The sequence below is a fragment of the Gymnoscopelus microlampas genome, assembly GCF_963454915.1.
Source record: "Gymnoscopelus microlampas genome assembly, chromosome: 15".
Taxonomy (NCBI): domain Eukaryota; kingdom Metazoa; phylum Chordata; class Actinopteri; order Myctophiformes; family Myctophidae; genus Gymnoscopelus; species Gymnoscopelus microlampas.
Window position 1 is genome coordinate 44,235,076 of NC_139952.1, and position 25,724 is coordinate 44,260,799.

A 25,724-nucleotide genomic window follows, 5' to 3' on the forward strand; every position below is an offset into this window, starting at 1 on the left:
TTAATGTGGAAAATCTTCGCTCACATCATGTGCGAGCACTGACTGCTTATGGACCGACATTAACACTATTTTCAGCAGACTGCTGGGAAAACATCTTTGTTATTTTTAAACATTTCCCCCACCAGCCTCCAGACATTTTCGTTTTTTAGCTTGTACTTTCTCCGCATCAGCCTTTACTTTTTTGTTTTGTTTTCTCTCCATTCTCTCCTGACAGTAGAATCCACCTGCTTACATTCTATTGACGTATTCCCGCCCGGCTTTTTTTGAAGTGGTTTACGTCAAGCGTACGGAGCAAACCACTTGAGCGGGGGTCGGGGGGAACAAAGTCTCTACCTCCCCTCCACCAAGGTGTCACTATCACTTCAATCCCCCTATGACAATGTAGTGAATGGACCGGGCCGGCCAATTTCTCTTCCACCGGCCGGGCTGTTTTTTTATTTTATTTTTTATTTTTTTATTATTTCTTGCTTGGCTTGGCAGATGCCCGGCCATTCTGGCATCTGCCAGAAGTGCCAGACCGTCCAATCCGGGCCTGACTAGCTGTGTGTGTGTGTGTGTGTGTGTGTGTGTGTGTGTGTGTGTGTGTGTGTGTGTGTGTGTGTGTGTGTGTGTGTGTGTGTGTGTGTGTGTGTGTGTGTGTGTGTGTGTGTGTGCGCGCGCACGCACGCGCACGCGCGCTCACTTGCTACAAAGTCACAAGTTGACACTTGTGACTTTGCATGATTTTCACGATGCGACAAATTGTGAGCTTGTAGATCTGCTATTTTCAAAAGATTTGTATACATTGGAAATTTGTATATCAACTTGATACTACTCATTACTCAATTGTGTAATGAGTACTTTTACTTTTGGTACTTTAAGTACATTTTGATGCAAATACTTTTATACTTTTATTCAAGTACATTTTGAATTCCAGACTATTTCTACATTGCAGTGTTGATACTTTTACTTAAGTAAAACATTTGAGTACTTTTTCCACCACTGAAGGCTGGTAGAGTGTGTTGTTACCGTTGCTTTATGGTCGTTTAATTAATTCATTAATTCATTCATTAGAAAAATGCATGTGGCACCCCCGCAACGGCCTTGCCCAGTCTACATTGTAATCAACGCTACGCAGGTGTCTTGTACACTTTCAGAGTTAAACAACACAGAGGAATTTACTGTATTTCACGAAAGATGGCAGAAATGTCTCAGTCCACTGATGATGATTACCGATTATTTTGTTGGTGTCTGGTGGAAAACTTGTATGTACAAAACATTTCAGAAAATTTAAAAAATAACCTGTGTTCCGGTGGATTCAATGTAGTATTTAGTCACAAGCTCAGCTATTTTGCTACTTTGTGTGACACACACTGTAGTATGATGAAGTAGGGCATTACTTTAATAAATAAAAAGTTTAATTCCGCTCCACTTGTTCCATATCCTTCCTTCTGTCTATCTCCACCATAAGACTCACCACTTCAAGCCGTCGTCGCAATGATGATCCTGTGTTGCGTAGCGTGCTTCATTGGAATCATCATTGGCATCAAGTCCTTTGCCCCCGTCTCACCCTTCAGGAGGTATAACCGCACGTTGGCTGCAGCATCGCTATTCTTTTTTTCCAGTAAGTCTTCACACGCACATATACACATTAAAATCCTCAGTGTAAATTTAACTCTGAAGTGTACAAATTGACCATTGAGGGTCAAAAAAGGGATCATTGGATTCTCTGACTTAAGAGTCCCACAATCTCAGAGTTAAATTAACAGAGTTTAATTAATACAGACAGACAGACAGACTAACACGCATGCACACTATGATTAATAATCTCCCGATCTCCCACCTATCCCAGGTTTCTGGGTACTGATGATCATGGCCGGCTATGCTTCTATCACCATCAGGGACTTTAAGAAAGACGGTCACAAAGACTGGTACTTCTCCTGGTCTTACAAACTAGGCTGCGCGGCTCTGATCCTGATCCTAGTTTCAGGTAAGGACGGAGAAACCTACAGACATGCTGCTCCAAAGTTTAACCACAATGTTATCCTAAAAAAGACAAAATACACTGAGGTGTTCTTAAAGTTTACCTGCATTATGTTGCTGATTTGAGTGATATGTGCTTCATGAGAGTATGGAGGTTGTTTTTGATAGCTAGCGTCAAATAGAACAATTGAGGGGACAGCCTTTTGCCTTTATAAAGTCAGGACCAAATAATTCTATTATTATTACTTGACACAATATTAGTTTTTGTCCTTTGTTTGTCCTCTTCAGCTAGACCTTTCCTCAAAGCTACAGTAGATTGTAAAAGCCACATGTTCTGTAAACTATATTGTGTGTAGTGTATATATAACCTATACTATAGGATATTGAACACTACCACCCTCTCTGTTGCAGGTTCCCTTTACATTTGGACCTACGGAATGCATGAAAAAGAAAGGGAAAGAAGGAATAGAACTCAGCTTGGAGCTAGAAACATTTTCTTTGTATCCTAAGTGATCATAACTGATCTACTGTACTGCCCGAGAGACAATGTCTGATTCTCTCTACTGACAGAAGAAGAGAAGAGAAGAACTGTTTAAAAAAACCTCCTTGAGCTTTTAGAAGTATCGTGATTGCATTAGGTTATAGCCTATGGAAAATATTATGAATAAGAATCTTAACTATTAATGTTTTATCTTATAATGACTTCACTGCCTCCAATCAGGATCATTTTAAAATATATAAAAACAGCCAAAGAATATTATCACAATTATCAGTGTGCCCACCCTATTAAATGTTTTTTTTTGGAATGATATAAAAGAATATACATCAACACAATATTACATGCTAACGGATAAGTGAACATGAGTTTTATATGATAGAGGATATAAGTGGTGAATAATGTCAATAACAAGGCGAGGCTTTCTGCATCTTTACCTTGCAAACCTTGCCAACCAGTAAGTCTGAAATAGAGAGAGAGAGAGAGAGGGGGGGGGGAGGAGAGGGGGGAGAGAGAGATAGAGAGAGAGAGAGAGAGCGCTAATGCTTTTATATTTCTGTACTAATAATCGTCCATCTTTATGACTGAGTGACGATGTTTGATTGACTTGTTTATATACAGTAGATAGGAAACTGTATTCCTTTTTAATGTATAATCTGTGGTTGGGACTGCTTGAGGCCTTGCTATTGGTTAATCTTTATGATTCTGTATTATGATGCCTGATTGACTTTCTGATAGTGCACCTGTCTGCACTCACTCTCTCCTGCACTCTGGAATATATTTAGTGTCATTACACACTTTTCATGTTCTGAAGGTGGCTTGTTACCAAAAACGCAACAAATAAACCATTGTAGTTTGCAGTGCGGTGTATGGTACATTCCTAATCTGAAAACAGTTAATATAACACAGTTTTCAATAAAGTTCCTCTTCAAATAGTCTCTGTTATTAGTAATTAATTTAATTCCCCATGCCACCAGTAGAGGTCAGCACTAAACCAATTGTTACTGTTCCTGAGCTAATACGAATAAGGAATCAGACATTGTAGGGCAGCCACAGCTTCACTGATAATCTAATCTAAAGAGAGAGAGAGAGAGAGAGAGAGAAAGAGAGAGAAAGAGAGAGAGAGAGAGAGAGAGAGAGAGAGAGAGAGCTGTGCTTTGATATTTCTGTACTAATAATGGTCAATCTTTATGACTCTGAGTGACGATGTTTGATTGACTTGTTTATATACTGTATGAAGGCAACTGTATTCCTTTTTAATGTCTATTCTGTGGTTGGGACTTCTTGAGGCCTTGCTATTTATGATTCTGTATTAATGATGCCTGATTGACTTTCTGATTGTGCACCTTTCTGCGTGCACTCTCTCCTGCATTTAATGTCTGAAACATGTTAATATGACAAAGTTTTCAATAAAGTTCCTCTTCAAATAGTCTCTGTTATTAGTAATTCATTTAATTCCCCATGCCACCAGTAGAGGTCAGCACCAAACCAACTGTTACTGTTCCTGAGCTAATAGATCAATTATTTGTTTACTAACATTGACACTGGATGCACAGGTGATTGTTTCATGCAATCAATTCTCAACTTGTTGTTTCGCACCCCGAAACACCCCTCTTGTGTGTTGGCTAGTGGGGCGCGCCCTAGCGAGACCTGATAGAATGGGTTTCATTTGGAGCCAATATGAGGTTTGGAGCCAGTGTGACGTTGTCTGTTAAGGGGTCTAAGGAATACTCAGTCTTGGGGAGAGGTTTTGTATATTCTGTGTATATATGGTGGGGAATGGAAATCATTAGTAAACTCAACAGACAACAATACACCCACACAGACAATGTTACTCCTATGCTTCTTGTCCTGACCATCTAACTATATAAATGGCGAGCAACTTCCGCACCCTGGGTGCGACACCCCACAGCTCTGTTATCGAATAAACAACGCACCGCCAGACCACATGTCGGCAACTGACTCGCCACGGCGGCCGCGCTGAATTTACGCCTCGCGTAGGGGACATCTCACTGCTCACTACAGCTTTTCCACCGCGCAACATAATTAATTCTACTCACCAAATGTCGGACAAAACGGAAAGGGAGGCAGCTTCGTACCGTTTACCGTGCGCACGACCTCATCACCACAACAGCTGCCAGCCGCTGCGGGGGTTTTTTCCTTTTTTTCAAAACTTTTTTTTTGGTCACCATTTTCTCCAGGCACCATTTCTGGTGTAACGTGCGGCAGCATGCGCTGGCTTGCGCCGCCATTGCACTCTGCCCATCTCCTCCACACCAACACACACGCAGCTCCTTTGCTTCAACCCCCCCCCCCCCCCCCCCCCCTTCTTACGTACCTCCTTTGTTCCACCCAGGCCGTTACTTTCACTTCACTCATGTCTCGATCACACTATGTCCGTCCTTCACGTGCCATGTTCATCCCAAACACAAAAACAAACAAGTCGGGTTGCCAAGTCGTTGGCATGCCAGGTTCTCTAAAAACAAGCGCCAGAAACAAGCAACCACCTTCATGAAAAAAAAAAAAACACGGAAGGGGTCCGCCATGTTCCAGGGGGGTCCCCGCGCGGCCCAACACTCCACAGGGGGCCCGTCGACCAGCAGGGGGTCCGCGGGGGTCCCCCTCAAACATCAAAAATATATTTTTTTCAAATTTTTTTTTTTTTTTTTTTTACTTTTCCACAGTTTTACTCCAGCAATTTCAGTACCCCAATATACACGCGGCCACGCTGGGCCCCGTGCGCGGCTGGGGTTGAGGGGGGCGTAGCCCCCCGAAACTCTAGTACCTCATATACCTCAAACATTATACCTCTGTGCTTGGCCTCAAGATATTCATCTTCTCAGTGCAATAGGCTCTATGCACAGCAGCCATATTGGAAATAAATTGGGCCTTTTTCTTACTTCCTTCAAAGGTCTTACCAGTTATACTCATTAAGGCTCTGCTCCATTTAGTGTAGCAGAGTGGTTCTCAAATCTTTGAACCCTATAACTCTGAGAGTGTACACATGGAACCAACTGGACCTGTGAAGCTCTATTTGTACACACTCATGGTCAGTGTAATTTGGAACCCTGGGTGGCAATGACAAATATTCAGTGACTGTTTCTGGCTGTGACTGGTGGCAACACCGCTGTCTATGTAGGCATTTTTGTCTGTCTGTCTGTCTGTCTGTCTGTCTGTCTGTCTGTCTGTCTGTCTGTCTGTCTGTCTGTCTTGGCTGAATGGCTACAATGAGTGACCCCAGCCATCACTTACACAACTGAACAATTCAGAAAGAAGAATATAAAATATGTCTCAAGGTTGTCTTGTTTTCTTTACTGCTACTGCTTGTGTTGTATGTTGTGTACTGATGTGATTCAAGCTATTGTTGTCATATTAGGACTGGATAGGATGGCAATGAAACATGTTCAGTGACTGTTTGTGACTCTGGAATTGAAGGCTGATGTGAGTCTTCAGTGTGTTTGTTGTGTTGGTGTGGTTATTGTCTGTAAAGAGTTGTGGGTACATACATTATGTACGGTATAATAGGCTGTTTATTACACACACACACACACACACACACACACACACACACACACACACACACACACACACACACACACACACACACACACACACACACACACACACACACACACACACACCATGACAATAATGATATGCCCAAAATAGATCAGACACCGAGGGGGAAGTTGTTAACAGAAACTGCTTTTGAATCTGAGTTTTTATACTTCCAGCTGTCGGAGAAGCAGTTCTTGGCTGACTCCCCAATTCTCACAACCATCAAAACAGGCCCTAAAGACAAGTTTCATACTTCACCACGCTTGCTTTAATATACTTCAGCGTGACCTGACCTCACCACAGAGGGGACATGACAAAATAGACATTCACATGTTCTCACATGTCCTGCTTTAGATGCAGTCTTGTAAAAGAATAAACCAAAACGGCTATAAACAAACAACACTTTACACCAAAAACAACAAAACAAAAACTTTTTTCACTGGTTTCATGGTTGATTTAAATGTGTCCAGCCTTGGGGCATTGCAGATCTCTGTCGGGAGAAAGTAGACTGCCACACTGAAAGCTAAAAGTCCTTAAGTCCCTAATAGATGTGGGGGTGGATAGGAAACCCCTGTCTGAGGACCACAGGTTCCATGAAGGAGTATATTGATGGAGGCGGTACAGTAAGATAGATACTGGGGGCCAAGCAAGGACATGGAGAGATTTGTCTGGAGTCTGGAATTAATGGATTTTTTCTTTTTTTGGTCGAATTCCTGGGCCAATAATTTGATGCCCAGCGGACCCGTAAGCAGAGGTTCCGGTAGGAGACACAAAGGAGACTCTTTGTGTCTCCGACCGGAACCGCTGCTGGCCATCAAATTATTGGCATTGGAATAAGACAAAACAAAAAAATATCCATGAATTCAAGTCTCCAAGGGGTGACTAATCAACAGGAAAAAAAAGTCATTTTGGGGGTGAACTATCCCTTCAAGATAATTATAACATTTTGGAAGTTGGGCACAGTTTCCAAAATTACTGAGCTTAACTTAAATTTACCGGAAAGTTTCTGAAACCATTGCAATTTGTATCTCGTAACTCATTCAGTGCCATTGACGTCAAAGACGTCCAAATTATCATAAACCCAGAGCGCCATGGACGTCTAAAACTTGTTTTCTTTTTTTTTTTAGAACCCAAGATATCATGATTTGAAGATTTGCTGCTCCATTCACTTCTTGTTAAACGTATTACTTAAAAAGGCTGTATCTGGCACTGGCACTTATGTGTCCGTCGCAAATAAATAGGTTAAACGTTCTTTCTGCAAGCCCATATCAACACTGCAAAGCACAAGACAGCTGTGCGAGGTGAGATAGCTAAATTAACCAAAAATGTTGTACTACCTAGCAAAGCAAAAGATGAGTAAGTAGATCAGAGAGGCTTATTGTCGGTATCAGCCGACAATGCAATGCACTAGACCAGGGGTTTTCAACAGATTTTGACCCCGGGACCACCACATTTTTGTTGGATACTGACACATTTGAATGCATTATTAACTGGATCAAGCCAGCCCAAGTTCTCTCTCAAATTTCAGTCAATCACACAAATGTGAGACAAATGTGCAACACTTTAGATACATTAAAATACATAAACGTTAAAATGCAACATTCCTAATATGCAACTCTTCTAGGGTCCAGAAACTTTTATGTTAAACGCTTCTGCTGAAATGTACAGTGACAACTTTTCCTCTGGTGATTGGGTTGAAAATTCTAAATATAAAATAACCATCAACCACAACAATAACTTAAAATTATAGCAAATGACATTGACATGACAGTCTACTAAAATCATTTGTGTTCAAAGATACAATTTCATATCATCGGTTTAAAGGAGCTACACCATGAATTTAAAAAATAATAATAATATTTAATACCATATTGTTTATGTCCCTCAAACGTTTTTCAAAAGGTTTGAGCCTAAATCAAGCCTCAGATATACTCATTCCAACTAACTTCTCTCTGGCTTATAAAGCACTTTCACCTGCAATACCACATTGTCCTGTTTGGCACGGGGCGCTATTGAGCCAGTTTGTATGCATGCTATGTCCTGGTTCTGTGTGGAAAAAGTAAAAAAAAAAATAAGACAATTTTTTTTTTAAATTAAAAAAAAAACTTTTTTTTTTTTTTTTTTTTTTGTGGTTAGAACTGAAAAACGGGAGGAATTGTTCCCAGACGTGACGTAGGCAGGGGGAACAAATCTGACGGACTGTTTTCAGACCAATTTACATAAAAACCACAGATAGCCTATGAAAGCCTGCATGCTCGAAGTCGGGTATTTGTTGGAACAGAAGAGAGGTGGGGGAGACCGAAAACACACAAAAATGAAGAAAAAGTTAAAATTCATGGTGTAGCCCCTTTAAAAAAGATCAATCATTTTGTGCTTTCTAATAACACGACAAAACAAGCCCCAGAATGCCATCTGCAGAATGGTTCCAGTTGGCAAACTTGGCATCGATGCGACAAGTTGCTGACTTGTCACGACTAAATTGTTATTCCTTCTCCCACTGTCTCAGGTGTGGCAAGAAAGCACAATGGCCCGCAGGCAGCTTAACCAAATCAGGAGACAAAAAACAACATTGATTTCCTCTTTCAGTCACATGTTACAACACTGAGATTCACTTGTATGCCCAATTGGCATTGCAGTCTATGTTTGGGTGAGCTTTTAGATATATCGTGTGGGCAACTAGACTTGCGTGCGTGCGTGCGTGCGTGCGTGCGTGCGTGCGTGCGTGCGTGCGTGCGTGCGTGCGTGCGTGCGTGCGTGCGTAGACACAGAAAGCAACAGCTTGGTCTGAAGCAAGGTTGTTATTGTTAACTAAAACCAACAAAATAATCAAAGCTAGATTTTTTTTTTTAAATGCTGACTGAAAGAAAAATAAATTCAAGGCTTTTCCAAAAAAAAAAAAAAAAATCTAACTTTATTTTGTCTTTACAAAACTAACTAAACGTCATTCATTGATAAGCCTAGTGTTTTGCTTGTATCTTCCAAGCTTTCTTTTTTAATTACATAATACTTGTTCTGGGCTTCTCGCCCCTGACAAATACCCTGTATTAAAAAAATGCCCTAAAACTAAGCCCTTTTTCCACTAAGAGAAAACTAAAATATTAGCCAACCCACTTAAAAAGCCAATTAAAATGTATTAAAATTAAACTGAAAATTAAAAGCCAGAAAGTACCACTACAATACAATATCCCTGTCTACCGAAACTGTAATGCTGGAGACTCATATCTCATGGCTCTCGCCTCCCTGTCACGTGGAATGAAGGGGTGTGTACAATGGTAACTACACAGGGCAAAAATAGCCAACGAGAGCAACATGTAAGACTTTATTTTATTTCACTATGGAGTTCATTCTTTCCCCCTGGGAGGGCAGAGGAAGAATATTATTGAGTTTATGTGCTAATGTTCAGAGTAGGGATGTTCCGACATTGTCCAACTCCTAATTTCCGATACCGATATATGCTGGCTTTTTCACCTAAAGTCAACTAATAGTCAGGTAACAACATCACATATCTAATAAAATAAAATAGCTATAATATAATGTCTTATATCTTAATACATCTTGTATAATACAGTGATGTTAGGTTTTCAATGAAGTGAGTCCCGGGACTCACTGGTGGTCATTTGAATGAGTCCCACTAGATGTTGTGGGTACATACATTATGTACGGTATAATAGGCTGTTTATTACACACACACACACACACACACACACACACACACACACACACACACACACACACACACACACACACACACACACACACACACACACACACACACACACACACACACACACACACACACACACACACACACACACACACACACACACCATGACAATAATGATATGCCCAAAATAGATCAGACACCGAGGGGGAAGTTGTTAACAGAAACTGCTTTTGAATCTGAGTTTTTATACTTCCAGCTGTCGGAGAAGCAGTTCTTGGCTGACTCCCCAATTCTCACAACCATCAAAACAGGCCCTAAAGACAAGTTTCATACTTCACCACGCTTGCTTTAATATACTTCAGCGTGACCTGACCTCACCACAGAGGGGACATGACAAAATAGACATTCACATGTTCTCACATGTCCTGCTTTAGATGCAGTCTTGTAAAAGAATAAACCAAAACGGCTATAAACAAACAACACTTTACACCAAAAACAACAAAACAAAAACTTTTTTCACTGGTTTCATGGTTGATTTAAATGTGTCCAGCCTTGGGGCATTGCAGATCTCTGTCGGGAGAAAGTAGACTGCCACACTGAAAGCTAAAAGTCCTTAAGTCCCTAATAGATGTGGGGGTGGATAGGAAACCCCTGTCTGAGGACCACAGGTTCCATGAAGGAGTATATTGATGGAGGCGGTACAGTAAGATAGATACTGGGGGCCAAGCAAGGACATGGAGAGATTTGTCTGGAGTCTGGAATTAATGGATTTTTTCTTTTTTTGGTCGAATTCCTGGGCCAATAATTTGATGCCCAGCGGACCCGTAAGCAGAGGTTCCGGTAGGAGACACAAAGGAGACTCTTTGTGTCTCCGACCGGAACCGCTGCTGGCCATCAAATTATTGGCATTGGAATAAGACAAAACAAAAAAATATCCATGAATTCAAGTCTCCAAGGGGTGACTAATCAACAGGAAAAAAAAGTCATTTTGGGGGTGAACTATCCCTTCAAGATAATTATAACATTTTGGAAGTTGGGCACAGTTTCCAAAATTACTGAGCTTAACTTAAATTTACCGGAAAGTTTCTGAAACCATTGCAATTTGTATCTCGTAACTCATTCAGTGCCATTGACGTCAAAGACGTCCAAATTATCATAAACCCAGAGCGCCATGGACGTCTAAAACTTGTTTTCTTTTTTTTTTTAGAACCCAAGATATCATGATTTGAAGATTTGCTGCTCCATTCACTTCTTGTTAAACGTATTACTTAAAAAGGCTGTATCTGGCACTGGCACTTATGTGTCCGTCGCAAATAAATAGGTTAAACGTTCTTTCTGCAAGCCCATATCAACACTGCAAAGCACAAGACAGCTGTGCGAGGTGAGATAGCTAAATTAACCAAAAATGTTGTACTACCTAGCAAAGCAAAAGATGAGTAAGTAGATCAGAGAGGCTTATTGTCGGTATCAGCCGACAATGCAATGCACTAGACCAGGGGTTTTCAACAGATTTTGACCCCGGGACCACCACATTTTTGTTGGATACTGACACATTTGAATGCATTATTAACTGGATCAAGCCAGCCCAAGTTCTCTCTCAAATTTCAGTCAATCACACAAATGTGAGACAAATGTGCAACACTTTAGATACATTAAAATACATAAACGTTAAAATGCAACATTCCTAATATGCAACTCTTCTAGGGTCCAGAAACTTTTATGTTAAACGCTTCTGCTGAAATGTACAGTGACAACTTTTCCTCTGGTGATTGGGTTGAAAATTCTAAATATAAAATAACCATCAACCACAACAATAACTTAAAATTATAGCAAATGACATTGACATGACAGTCTACTAAAATCATTTGTGTTCAAAGATACAATTTCATATCATCGGTTTAAAGGAGCTACACCATGAATTTAAAAAATAATAATAATATTTAATACCATATTGTTTATGTCCCTCAAACGTTTTTCAAAAGGTTTGAGCCTAAATCAAGCCTCAGATATACTCATTCCAACTAACTTCTCTCTGGCTTATAAAGCACTTTCACCTGCAATACCACATTGTCCTGTTTGGCACGGGGCGCTATTGAGCCAGTTTGTATGCATGCTATGTCCTGGTTCTGTGTGGAAAAAGTAAAAAAAAAAAAATAAGACAATTTTTTTTTTAAATTAAAAAAAAAACTTTTTTTTTTTTTTTTTTTTTTGTGGTTAGAACTGAAAAACGGGAGGAATTGTTCCCAGACGTGACGTAGGCAGGGGGAACAAATCTGACGGACTGTTTTCAGACCAATTTACATAAAAACCACAGATAGCCTATGAAAGCCTGCATGCTCGAAGTCGGGTATTTGTTGGAACAGAAGAGAGGTGGGGGAGACCGAAAACACACAAAAATGAAGAAAAAGTTAAAATTCATGGTGTAGCCCCTTTAAAAAAGATCAATCATTTTGTGCTTTCTAATAACACGACAAAACAAGCCCCAGAATGCCATCTGCAGAATGGTTCCAGTTGGCAAACTTGGCATCGATGCGACAAGTTGCTGACTTGTCACGACTAAATTGTTATTCCTTCTCCCACTGTCTCAGGTGTGGCAAGAAAGCACAATGGCCCGCAGGCAGCTTAACCAAATCAGGAGACAAAAAACAACATTGATTTCCTCTTTCAGTCACATGTTACAACACTGAGATTCACTTGTATGCCCAATTGGCATTGCAGTCTATGTTTGGGTGAGCTTTTAGATATATCGTGTGGGCAACTAGACTTGCGTGCGTGCGTGCGTGCGTGCGTGCGTGCGTGCGTGCGTGCGTGCGTGCGTGCGTAGACACAGAAAGCAACAGCTTGGTCTGAAGCAAGGTTGTTATTGTTAACTAAAACCAACAAAATAATCAAAGCTAGATTTTTTTTTTTAAATGCTGACTGAAAGAAAAATAAATTCAAGGCTTTTCCAAAAAAAAAAAAAAAAATCTAACTTTATTTTGTCTTTACAAAACTAACTAAACGTCATTCATTGATAAGCCTAGTGTTTTGCTTGTATCTTCCAAGCTTTCTTTTTTAATTACATAATACTTGTTCTGGGCTTCTCGCCCCTGACAAATACCCTGTATTAAAAAAATGCCCTAAAACTAAGCCCTTTTTCCACTAAGAGAAAACTAAAATATTAGCCAACCCACTTAAAAAGCCAATTAAAATGTATTAAAATTAAACTGAAAATTAAAAGCCAGAAAGTACCACTACAATACAATATCCCTGTCTACCGAAACTGTAATGCTGGAGACTCATATCTCATGGCTCTCGCCTCCCTGTCACGTGGAATGAAGGGGTGTGTACAATGGTAACTACACAGGGCAAAAATAGCCAACGAGAGCAACATGTAAGACTTTATTTTATTTCACTATGGAGTTCATTCTTTCCCCCTGGGAGGGCAGAGGAAGAATATTATTGAGTTTATGTGCTAATGTTCAGAGTAGGGATGTTCCGACATTGTCCAACTCCTAATTTCCGATACCGATATATGCTGGCTTTTTCACCTAAAGTCAACTAATAGTCAGGTAACAACATCACATATCTAATAAAATAAAATAGCTATAATATAATGTCTTATATCTTAATACATCTTGTATAATACAGTGATGTTAGGTTTTCAATGAAGTGAGTCCCGGGACTCACTGGTGGTCATTTGAATGAGTCCCACTAGATGTTGGCCTATTTGACAGTGTAGATGCATAATTGCCTTGATGCCTATAACATTAATGAGCGTCAAGGAGCGTCAGCTGGAGAGAGACACACACACAAACACACACACACACACACACACACACACACACACACACACACACACACACACACACACACACACACACACACACACACACACACACACACCCCTGCCCTCTGGAGTGTGCTCTAATTTGAAAGTCTCATTTCTCTCCATTTCTTCTCTCTTGAATATGATGGAATATGATAAAGGATTACTTTGGTAATTACTGTGTTACTATGGTAAGCTCACATCTCATATCACACATCATACAGTAAGAACTCCTGTAACTTATTGTTGTTGGTTGTTTGCTTTTTTCTCCAAAAAATATATTTTCCGTCATTTTTATGCTAATATCGGCCGATAATATCGGGAGGCCGATAATATCGGACATCCCTAGTTCAGAGCCATCCAATCATGTTCCAAGGTACTGTATAGGCGCACCGACAGAAGTGAAAATTAAAAGTTCAAGTGGCGTGGCCTTAGCACACCAGAGGTGAGACTTCAAGCAGGAATCTATGCATTGTACTACACAATTTACAATGTAGGCATTTTGCAGATGCTCTTATCCAGAGCGACTTACAATAAGCAAGGTAAACACATACATCAAATGCAGAGAGACAGTGTAGTAAACTAAGATCACAGGTAAACCAAGTCTGCATGGTCGTCATATCTAGGTAAAGCGCTACGGGCTAAGACGGAGTCTGAAGAGGTGAGTTTTCAGATTACGGCAGAAAATTGGGTCTGAGTTTGCAGTAATGACAAGAATAGCGTAGCCTAAGCATTTTTTTTCTGCTCAAAATTCAAGAGATGTGTGTGATCGTTTTTCAGCCGGTAGAGAGACTGTGTGTTGTGTTTAGCCAATGGAAAACTAGCACAACAAATTTAAATACTGGTTCCTCAACCAATTATGTTGTGATTGGTTGAGGCAGTCCACAGGCTGTACAGATGTTGTATTAAAAGGAACATTATATTACCATTTCTGCCTCTCTGATTTGTTAACCAGAGAGAGACTTCTACAGAAAAAGACAGAGAGACAGAAAGAAAGAAACAGTAGATGAATAGTAGAATAAACCTTAATCCACCCAAAACATAAGAGAGACAGGTCTGTTGAACTGCTGTATTGATCATCATTTCACTCTACAACCTACAACTTCACCGAGGTAAGTACAGGACAGTACTGCTATGACTAATATAAATTGAGTGATTGATTGATTGATTGATTAGTGCTAACGCTATGTGTACTAGTACTCCTGCTACTACAGCTACAACTGCTTCTACACACCTCTTTTACAGTAAAACACTGTGAGCCTTTAAGATTTTAACATTTAACATATTTAACACACTGTGTTAGGACATTCAAGTCTGACATTCAAGTTAACACATTGGGTGCCAAAACCGTATATATACGGTTTTGGGAATACAACCATGGAGTGCCAAAACCGTATATATACGTTTTTTGAAAAGATTTTTTTTTTTTTGAAAAAAAACAAAAAAAAAACTTTTTTTTTTTTTTTTCCTTCACAGCATCATTTTTCGAATATTTAGACTCCAATCCACTTCCTGGTTAACTTATGACTTCAAAAGCCTGTATCTCGGCTCCTCAAAAATGGTTAAAAATCCTGGCACTCAGTGTACTCTGTTTTTAAAAAACCTGGCACCCATGTGTTAACATATGTGGGTCAATATCACTGTAGGGTGCCTTTTGGGGTCCTGTTCATGAATCATTAATTTCATATATACAGTATGTGTGTGTGTGTGTGTGTGTGTGTGTGTGTGTGTGTGTGTGCATGTGTGTGTGTGTGTGTGTGTGTGTGTGTGTGTGTGTGTGTGTGTGTGTGTGTGTGTGTGTGTGTGTGTGTGTGTGTGTGTGTGTGTGTGTGTGTGTGTGGTGTGGTGTGCACGAGTGCGCGTCTATTTGTGTGTGTGTGTGTGTGTGTGTGTGTGTGTGTGTGTGTGTGTGTGTGTGTGTGTGTGTGTGTGTGTGTGTGTGTGTGTGTGTGTGTGTATGTATGTGGGGGGGGAGGGGATCCAGAAGTGCACTATAATTGTATGGTATGAACAGAACTGTGGTTGGAATGTCTTGCTTTCTTGCTTCCTTGTTCCGTGTTGGGAAATCCCAAAGTGCACTTGGAATCCTTCCATGAAACAGCTGATGCTCACTCAATAGCCCTCATTTATCACATGCCCCCCCCCTCCCATTCTGAAACATACCATACTTTATTAAAACATGCACAGTCCATAACTGGACAAACACTGTATAAAGTTATTATAGGCTCTGTGCGTACAATAAATGTAACTGTAGTCACTGTAGTTTCCAAAAGGTGGCATACCTGTTTTCTGCGCCTTTTCAGTTTCCCTCATCGTTTGATCGGCTCTGCAGCCGATTTGAAAAGGAAACAGACTTATGCACAGACCCTATTGAACCACACTTTTGCAGCATCCCTGGCATAATCTCTTGCAGTAAAACACCAATGTTTGAGCCTTTAAGATTTTAACATTTTAACATCTTTAACACTACTGTGTTAGGATCAAATCTGACATTTTCAAGTTAAGATATGTGGGCCAATATCACAGTAGAGTGTCTTTTGAGGTCCTGTTCATAAATCATGAATTTATTCATGTTCATTTTGCATTGCAATTAATATTAAAATATATATATTGCATTTGGGTAAGTTGTTATATTCCTTAAAAATTACTTGCTATTGACTATATATATATATATATATTATGTATATGTATATGTATATGTATATATTCATCGGCTCGGCAGCAGATTTGAAAAGGAAACAGACTTATGCACAGACCCTATTGAACCACACTTTTGCAGCATCCCTTGCAGAATCTCTTGCAGCCATTACAGCCTCAACTTCCCTTTCAGCTGTTTGAGACTCCAACGCCTGCCTGCACTCACTTTCTAATAGAGCCTGCACCTCAGAGTCAGCCTCCATTAGGTAGTTGATGTATTCACTGTGGACACACTGCTGGTGGCTTCTCTTTCCTGTGGTAATATGGTGTGACAATGGGCCACACAACAGATTCATGTGACAAGTCTTCCTGTTTGGTGACAACCAAAACTATTTTTATGTGCTTACGTAACAATTGTGTGACTTGTATGTGACACCACCTTCATTAATTGCTGCAGATTTGCATGTTGTGCATGCCGATTTCTGTACTGGCACAATACCTGTTTGGTGAGAACCAGAGCTATTTACCTGATGTGCTTACATAACCGAGGCCTTAACCTCAAAATGTCAACAGAATGGTGGTGCTGGCCAAGGCCTTCGAGCATGACATGACAGAAATGACTTGGTGCCAAGTTTATTTTCATATAATTACTTATACTATACAAAAGAGAGGAAAAGGAAGATAGCAATTTGTTTCTTGTTTCTTTTCACATCCAAATAGAAAGATGGTGATATGTCAGTGTTTCCTCCTTATTCTCATGGAATATCCATTCTTCCTGTTTGTACCAGGGACGAACCATGGCAACCTTACGAACAGCCACCATCATCACTATTCTGCAGGAGTTGGGAGACGATGACTTCAAACAGTTCAAGTGGCATCTTTCTGAGTATAAACACATCCCCTATTTCCAGCTGGAGAACAGTGACAGGGTGGACACCAGCATTAAGATAAAGAAGATCTATGGTGCTGAGAGAGGCCTAATGTTCACAATGGACCTTCTGAGGGAGATGAACATGAATGATACTGTGTCCCGGTTCTCAAACACTGTGTCACCACAGACAGGAGAAGGTAGATCAAAAGAAGTTAAACATGGGTCATGGGTCTGTACATTATGTAAAATCCATAGGCCTACTGTATAGCAAAACACAAGGATCACTGCAACCTCTTTTGGGATGCTTTACTGAACTATTAATATTAAAGTATAAGCTGCTGATCCAGATGGCTACAATGTGTTGTTTTGACCCCATACGTAGATAAAAATGTATTGTATGTTGTTGTAGCCTGTTGTAGCATGCTGTGCTGTGCTATCACTGATATGCACGCAGAACTACAATTACCGTCTGCTGCCCACGATCATTAGGCCTATTCAACATTGTTCATTCAATTGAATAGTTTTGGCATTCAAGTTTCTGCTTGTTTCAAATAAATTAAATCACATCAAATTCAGGCAGCGATGTGTGAGGAAGATCATAGTTGCTAAATGTGTTGCACGCTGTTGTAGCCCGTATTTCTTTTCTTTGCTGATATGGGAATACTTTGTTAAAGCTAAAGGACAACCTGGTGATTCTTGCCTTATGTAGATCTTACATTGTTGTGGCAGAGGGATACTTCTGTTTTCCACACGATCTTTGTTCCAACATGCTACTGTACCTTTGAGAATTACGTAGTTCACCCAAATTGTTTTGAATTGTGACTTGATTTGGCCTTCTTAAATAGGGACTCAAAGAAAGAAAGAAAGAAAAAAAAGAAAAGAAAAAAAGCAGAGAGTGAGGGACGGGCATGCAGACAGACAGACAGACAGACAGACAGACAGGCAGACAGTGTAATAGTCTCTCTCTCTCTCTCTCTCTCAGTTACCAGTGATGGTGGAGAGACTTCACCGAGAATAGCAGCAGGTAAACTACAAAGGCAACTTCACTTCTATCATTATGGGCCAACGTGAAAGCACTTCTGGAAGTGTGCACTAGCAAGGCCCCTCAATATATGATAGACATTCATATTCACATGACATTCAATGATACTCAATTAGACAATGTGGTCATATATTTTCTAAATAGTCCCAAGGCAATTATCTTTACTGTAACTCTCTCTCTCTCAGTTGTAAAGCATCACTCCCTCCCTCCCTCTATCTATCTCTCTTGTCCCCTCTCTTCCTTGAACCTCAGCATGGCGGCCCAATCAAGAGAGTGCATTTCCAGAAGAAACAAGGTAAGACCCAGACTCCTATGTTGGATCAGTACTGTTGTAATAAAATTAGCTTAGATGGATTACAGCAGGGGGCACGGTGGCGCAGTCGGTAGCAAAGTAGTCTGCAAAGTTTCACGCCGATCGGTCCAACAGTGCCGGAGATTAGCTGCTCACAGACACACAGACACACGGACGCACAGGGGCGAAAACATGTCTCCGGCCACTGCCGTCAGCCTGGCGGAGACAACAAGTTTACTATACTACACAGTTGTGGTGATTTTGTATTTACTAGTGTATGACATTGACTGCACATACATAAGTCATGCAGAACCAATGATGAGATCTTCATATAGCATTTTATTTTAATGCAATTGTCTTTTTATGTAAGTAATGATAGATCAGAATGACTTAATTTGTTCAAAAACAGTGAGTGTGCCTCATGCATCCTCCTATCTCCTGTATCTCTTGCTGTTGGGGTGTACACTGACTTGCTGTACACTGACAGGGCCTCTCAACTCAAGATGTACAAATTGATGGGAGGGGGTCTACTCTGTGCCATCATGGGGAACATCCTGCTGGTGGTCTCCACAGTGACAGACAACTGGTTGGAGTCCAATTGGAATGGAAGTCATTTTAACAACGAGGGCCTGTGGAAGGCCTGCAAAGACGACAAGTGTTACAGTATATTTACTTACATTCCACATGCTGGTAAGACCCACCATCTATCTATCTTCTATTTATCTGTAAATTATTATAGACATCCGGCTTCCCACCCTGGAACACGGTTAATATCGTTGGTTGGAGCGCCCGGCCAAGCCAGAGGCAATGTGTAGGAATCAAATGCCTAGTCCTAGTGGTGAGCAGGAACTTTACCTCTGCACCACCCAGACCCCTAATATTTGCCAGACCCAGGGGGTCGGCCTACAGGAGGCTTTGTCTGTCGGTCGGTCGGTCCCTCTTTTTCCCTCTTTTCCCAGCCATTCAGGAAAGCTTCAGATTTCAACCACCAGGGGCAACAGAGCAGTAACATGGCTTTTTTTTTTAATAGTTGATTGCATTAAATTCACTGGATTACTTTTAGGCAATTTTGTTGTTCTACATAACTTATTTCAGAGGTTTATTACTACACAAGCAGCATAGTAAATTACCTAAACTTATGAAATACTGGATTAAAACCCCTTCTACCCATATACTGTGCACTGACTGACAAGGGAAAGGTGAATGTAATCAGACTGGAAGGTTTGCTGGTCTAGCCTATACACAAATCTACAACCAAATACCCCTATACACAAAATGCTACACACACACACACACACACACACACACAAAATGCCTAAAATGATTTATACTTTTAATTTATAAAATGGTTTGTAGTTGTGTTGCCTACTAAGAATTTGTTCGTTCTGGGTCTGGCAGAACCAGGTCTCCCGGTCTTGTTTATATATACTCATGTCTATACATATACAGTATACTGATGACCTCAGGGTTATCATATATGAGCATATATATTTAGTTTAGTTTGAACAATAGACAATGACACATTACCGAAAAGATATAGGCAGAAGCTTGCAGCTTATTAGAGCCTGTCCTTTTTACATTGTTATTTAAAGAAAAAAAGAAGAATTGTGAAGAATATACACAAACAACCCAAACAAACAAAAGCATTATTTATGGTACATAAGTAGAACCCTAATCTGACAATCCAACATTCCATCAATTAACTAGTTCTGACAATAAATCCATCAATCACTAATTTCGGTATGAGCAAAAAAGGAAAGAATGTGCCAAAAAGGCACAAAAATCCAGGTCCAGGCACTCAGGTGGATTTGAAAATAAAAAGCCTTTATTGGGCAACGGGCTTACAAGAACATTAAAAAAACACCAACGCGTTTCGGCAAACGCCTTCTTCAGGGTGTTGCTGAACAAAGACAGGAAGTAGGCTTAATTATAGGCCTACCAGGTGTGTCCACACTAATTTCGGTATTTGTCCAAAATATTATTTTTCAACCTTTTTGTAATTGCATTAAATGATCATTTCTGAAGACCAGGCACACACTCTTGTAAAGAGTGTACAAAGATACACTTGTACACTTTCAGAGTTAAATAACACAGGAGGAATGTACTGTATTTAACCAAAGATGGCAGCAATGTCTCAGTCCACTGATGATGATTACTGATGATTTTGTTGCTGTCTGGTGGGAAACTTTGTATGTACAAAATATTTCAGAAAATGAAAAAACCTGTGTTCCGGTGGATTCAATGAAGTCATTATTTAGTCACAAGCTCTTTAAAACTTTTCATTGGTTCAATCTTTATAAAAACCCACAGACAGACAAGTTTATATCAGCTATTTTGCTACTTTGTGTGACACACACTGTAGTATGATGAAGTATTACTTTTATAAATACAAATTTGAAATATGGAGATTCTGCTCCACTTGTTCCATGTCTCTCCTTCTGTCTATCTCCACCATAAGCAACACCACTCCAAGCCACTGTCGGATTCATGATCCTGGCGTCCCTAACGTGCTTTGTTGGAATCATCGTTGGCATCAAGTCCTTTGCCCCTGTCTCACCCTTCAGGAGGTATAACCGCTCGTTGGCTGCAGCATCACTATTCTTTTTTTCCAGTAAGTCTTCTCTCTCTCTCTCTCACACACACACACACACACACACACACACACACACACACACACACACACACACACACACACACACACACACACACACACACACACACACACACACACACACACACACACACACACACACACACACACACACAATTCCTCAGTGTAAATAACTCTGAGAGTGTGCAAATTGACCATTGAGGATCAAAAAAGGGACCATTAGATTCTCTGACTTAACAATCTCAGGGTTAAATTAACAGAGTTGAATTAATACAGACAGACAGACAGACACCCACTCATGCACACTATGATTAATAATCTTCCGATCTCCCACCTATCCCAGGTTTAACTCTTCTGATGGTCATGGCCATCTATACGGCTGCCGCGCACGTTAGCCTTAGGGAATTTGATCCCGAAAACTGGTACTTCGCCTGGTCTTACAAAATAGGCTGGGCGGCTCTGATCATGGTCCTGTGTGCAGGTAAGGACAGAGAAACCTACAGACATGCTGCTCCAAAGTTAAACCACAATGTTATCCTAATCTCAATCTGGGCAGATGAAAAAAAACAACAGACGCTGTGGTGTTCTTAACGTTTACCTGCATTATGTTTCTGATTTGAGTGATATGTGCTTCATGAGAGTATAGAGGTTGTTTTTGATAGCTAGCCTCATAGAGAACAATGGTGGCTGGTGGGGACAGCCTTTTGCCTTTATAAAGAAGTCAGGACCAAATAATTGTATCTATTATTATTAGTTGACACAATATTATTTTATTCTAGTCTTTTTGTAAAAGCCACATGTTCTGTAAACTATATTGTGTGTATATATAACCTTGTTGAGCAATGGTGTGCATCCATCACTGAACACTACCATCCTCTCATTTACAGGTTCCCTTTACATTTCGACCTACGGAATACATGAAATAGAAAGGAAAAGGAGGAATAGAACTCAGAATGGAGCCAGAAACATTTTCTTTATATCCTAAGTGATCATAACTGATCTACTGCTCGAGAGACAATGTCTGATTCTCTCTACTGACATAAACTAAGAGCAGAACTGTTCTAAAAAAACAACAACTCTCAAAAAACAAAGAGAGAGAGAGAGCTGTGCTTTGATATGTCTGTACTAATAATGGTCAATCTTTATGACTGAGTGACGATGTTTGATTGACGTGTTTATATACTGTATGAAAGAAAATGCATTCCTTTTGTATTGTCTATTCTATGGTTGGTACTGCTTGAGGCCTTGCTATTGGTTAATCTTCATGACTCTGTATTAATGATACCTGATTGACTTTCTGATTGTGCACCTGTCTGCACTCGCTCTCTCCTGCACTCTGGAATATATTTTGTGTCACTACACACTTTATGTTCTGAAGAAAAAAAACGCAACAAATAAACCACTGTAGTTTGCAGTGTGGTGTACGGTACATCCCTAATCTGAAACATGTTAATATGACACAGTTTTCAATAAAGTTCCTCTTCAAATAGTCCATGTTATTAGTCATTCATTTTATTCCCCATGCCACCAGTAGAGGTCAGCACTAAACCAACTGTTACTGTTCCTGAGCTAATATGAATACTCAGTCAGGAATTAATGCATAAAGGTCCTTACACACCGGGGCGAATTCTTCATGCGAATAAATACGTTTTTTTTTTAAACCTTATAAAGTCAATGCAAGCGTCCACATCAGTTTCGCGAAGCGAAAAAGCGCATTTTAATTATTCGGAACGAGTCCGAATTTTGCGTATATTCGCATATTGGCCGGTATGTAAGGACCTTATGAGTTGAAGATTTTTTCTGTGTTATTGTTACATCCTTCCATAAACCTACACACTGGATAGTGCTTACATTGTCTACAGCAGGGCAGCCTCAATTTCACTGATACTCTAAAGTGAGTCCTCGGGGAGAGGTTTGGTATATTCTGTGTATATATGGTGGGGAATGGAAATCATTAACAAACCCACACAGAAAAGGTTTCTCCTATAAAGGCTTTGTGTCCTGACCATACCTCATATATCTAAAACATTATACCTCAGTGCTTGGCCTGAAGAGATTCATCTTCTCAATGCAATAGTGACACTTCTCTGTAGTTGTTCTTTATGGAACACTAGTGAAACCCCTCTGTAACAATAACACAGAAAAATCTCCTCTCCCGATTCCTCCTAAATACTTCTTGTCCTGACCATACCTCATATACCTCAAACATTATACCTCAGTGCTTGGCCTGAAGATATTCATCTTCTCAATGCAATAGGCTCTATGCACAGCAGCCATATTGTAAAGAAATTGGGCCTTTTCCTTACTTCCTTCACAGGTCTTACCAGTTATACTCATTAAGGCTCTGCTCCATTTAGTGTGGCACCTAACTGCAGCACCCTGACTCAAGACATGTGAAGGAAGTAAGGAAGAGGCCCAATTTCTTTCCAATATGGCTGCTGTGCATAGAGCCTAGTGTGACACTCCTCTGTATTGAGTTGTTTATATGGAACAGGGCTTCCTCTCATGTTCCACCTGTGGAAACCCGTACTGTCTTCCATGTGCTCCCTGTCTTCCTTTGACCATCAGGTACATCTAACTGCATTATGGAAATCCATTTGTTTACCTTTTCTGTTTGTCATTGTTAAGATAAGTCAGATTTTCATCAAACTTGGAAATGATCAGTATGGCTGTGCTGAAGAGATAGGTAATGTTTCAAAAATAAATTGATGTAGAACACCCACAAGTGCATTTGTAAAAAAAAAAATATATATATATATGACATATTGTATGGGTGTGAGTAAGTGTGATTGATAGCATTAACATTGTGAGACTTTGTGTTTGTTTCAGTTGTGGTTAAATATGATGTGTACAGGTAGGCTATGAAAAAAATGCAAAAGGACAGATATGTGTATTACTGTTATGTTTAAATATAAATGAACAGGCCAGTAAGGTGCTTAAAGGAGACACACCATGAATTTAAAAAAAATATTTGATATTTAATATCATATGGTGTATGTCCCTCAAACCATTTTCAAAAGGTTTGAGCCTAAATCAACACTCAGATATACTCATCCCAAGTCAATTCTCTCAGGCTTATAAAGCACTTTCAGCTGCAATACCAAAACGTCCAGTTGGCTAGGGGGGTGCTGTACTGCGGTACTGAGCAATTCTGTCTGTCAAAATACATGGGCAGAAAGTTTGGTGAGGTAAGCAAACTTGCCATTCTGAGATGGCCTGTTCAGACACGCCCATTCTGAAAATCTCTGAAATGAGAATGAATGACTGAATGTTAAAAGAAAATATTTTTTGGGGTACAAGAGACACTGGGGAGCCAAAAAAATACAAAAAAAATAAAAAAAAGTGAAATTCATGGTGTGTCTCCTTTAAAGATGCTCTGGTCCTTTATACTTGTAAATATTATATGCTAACAATGTTATGTTGAGTTGTTGACAGCGTCCTTGTATGAAAGCTCATAGTTATTAAACCCTCACCTGTAAGTTCCTCTGAATAAAGAGCATCAGCTCTTTACTAACAAAGTGATAAAGTAGAGCAGGTGGTCTCAGACATTTTCATGTCAAGGACCCCCAATTTTCCAGCAAATTTGTGACTATAAATGTCCACATGTTTCAAAAGTAGCCGATCTACAAGCTCACAACATGTTGCATTGCAATGCACTGGCTACTTTGTATTATCTGAAGTATAAAATAGGGTTAAAGTGTTCCCCATTTTGCTGGGGACTCTCTGGAACCCTGTCATGGACCACTGGGGGTCCTCTGACCCCACTTTGAGAACCACTGAAGTAGGGGACCTTATCAATGCAATATATATATATATATATATATATATATATATATATATATATATATCTAACTATATAAATGGCGAGCAACTTCCGCACCCTCGGTGATGACACCCCACAGCTCTGTTATCGACTAAACAACGCACCGCCAGACCACATGTCGCCTACTGACTCGACACGCCGGCCGCGCTGAATTTACGCCTCGCGTAGGGGACATCTCACTGCTCACTACACCGTTTCCACCGCGCAACATAATTAATTCTACTCACCAAATGTCGGACAAAACGGAAGGGGAGCCCGCTTCGTACCGTTTACCGTGCGCACGACCTCATCACCACAACAGCTGCCAGCCGCTGCGGGGTTTTTTTTCCTTTTTTTCAAAACTTTTTTTTTGGTCACCATTTTCTCCAGGCACCATTTCTGGTGTAACGTCGGGTCTTCCTTTTCACCAGCCAATCACCTTTCACGTTGCCACGTCCGTTGCCACGTCGCGCTGACGTACGCTAAACAAGCGCTGCCGTGCGCACAATGCAAACGAGCCCAAAGGCGCGCAAAAATAAGCCGACCATTGCTTAGACACAAAGTCAGACCTGGCAACGCAGCCTACGCCAATCATGTGTGAGAGATCTACAAGCTATGGGGCAGAGACGCCACCGTATCTTAGCAACAACTACAGCGCTCACTCTCATTGGTCGTGTCACGCTAACAGCAGTCTCCAGACAATGGCATCGCAGACAGCTTGCTGTTACTGCTGTAGCCATCACAGGCAGTTGCAGCACGACGGACAGGGCGCTGTGATAGCTGCCATGTCGCTAACGCTAACCTGGTTGTCATGCCTGCAGCAGCGGCTGTGCAATCACTTTGTCAACAATGCACGTTCGTGTGGTCAATGTCTATATTGCTGCTCAGTTCGTCCATTGTAGATGGTGTATGTTTGTGTGTGTCTTCTGGAGAACTATGTAGCTCCACAGCAACTACAGTAACTAACGTAATGGCAGGACC

The 25,724-nt window shown here is 40.5% G+C and overlaps 1 protein-coding gene and 1 long non-coding RNA gene across 3 annotated transcripts in view; both read left to right on the forward strand.

The window, feature by feature from the left end:
* Window positions 1-25,724, forward strand: part of LOC311062195 (uncharacterized protein) — a 137,701-nt gene that overhangs the window by 35,995 nt on the left and 75,982 nt on the right. The window lies entirely within an intron of this gene.
* LOC311062197 lies at window positions 1,381-22,005 on the forward strand. Of its 2 annotated transcripts, none has more exons than XR_014602472.1 (3): window positions 1,381-1,603; window positions 21,285-21,422; window positions 21,829-22,005. It is a non-coding gene; the product is annotated as an uncharacterized lncRNA (long non-coding RNA). The 2 variants fall into 2 exon arrangements; XR_014602473.1 differs by lacking the exon at window positions 1,381-1,603 and adding an exon at window positions 20,308-20,941.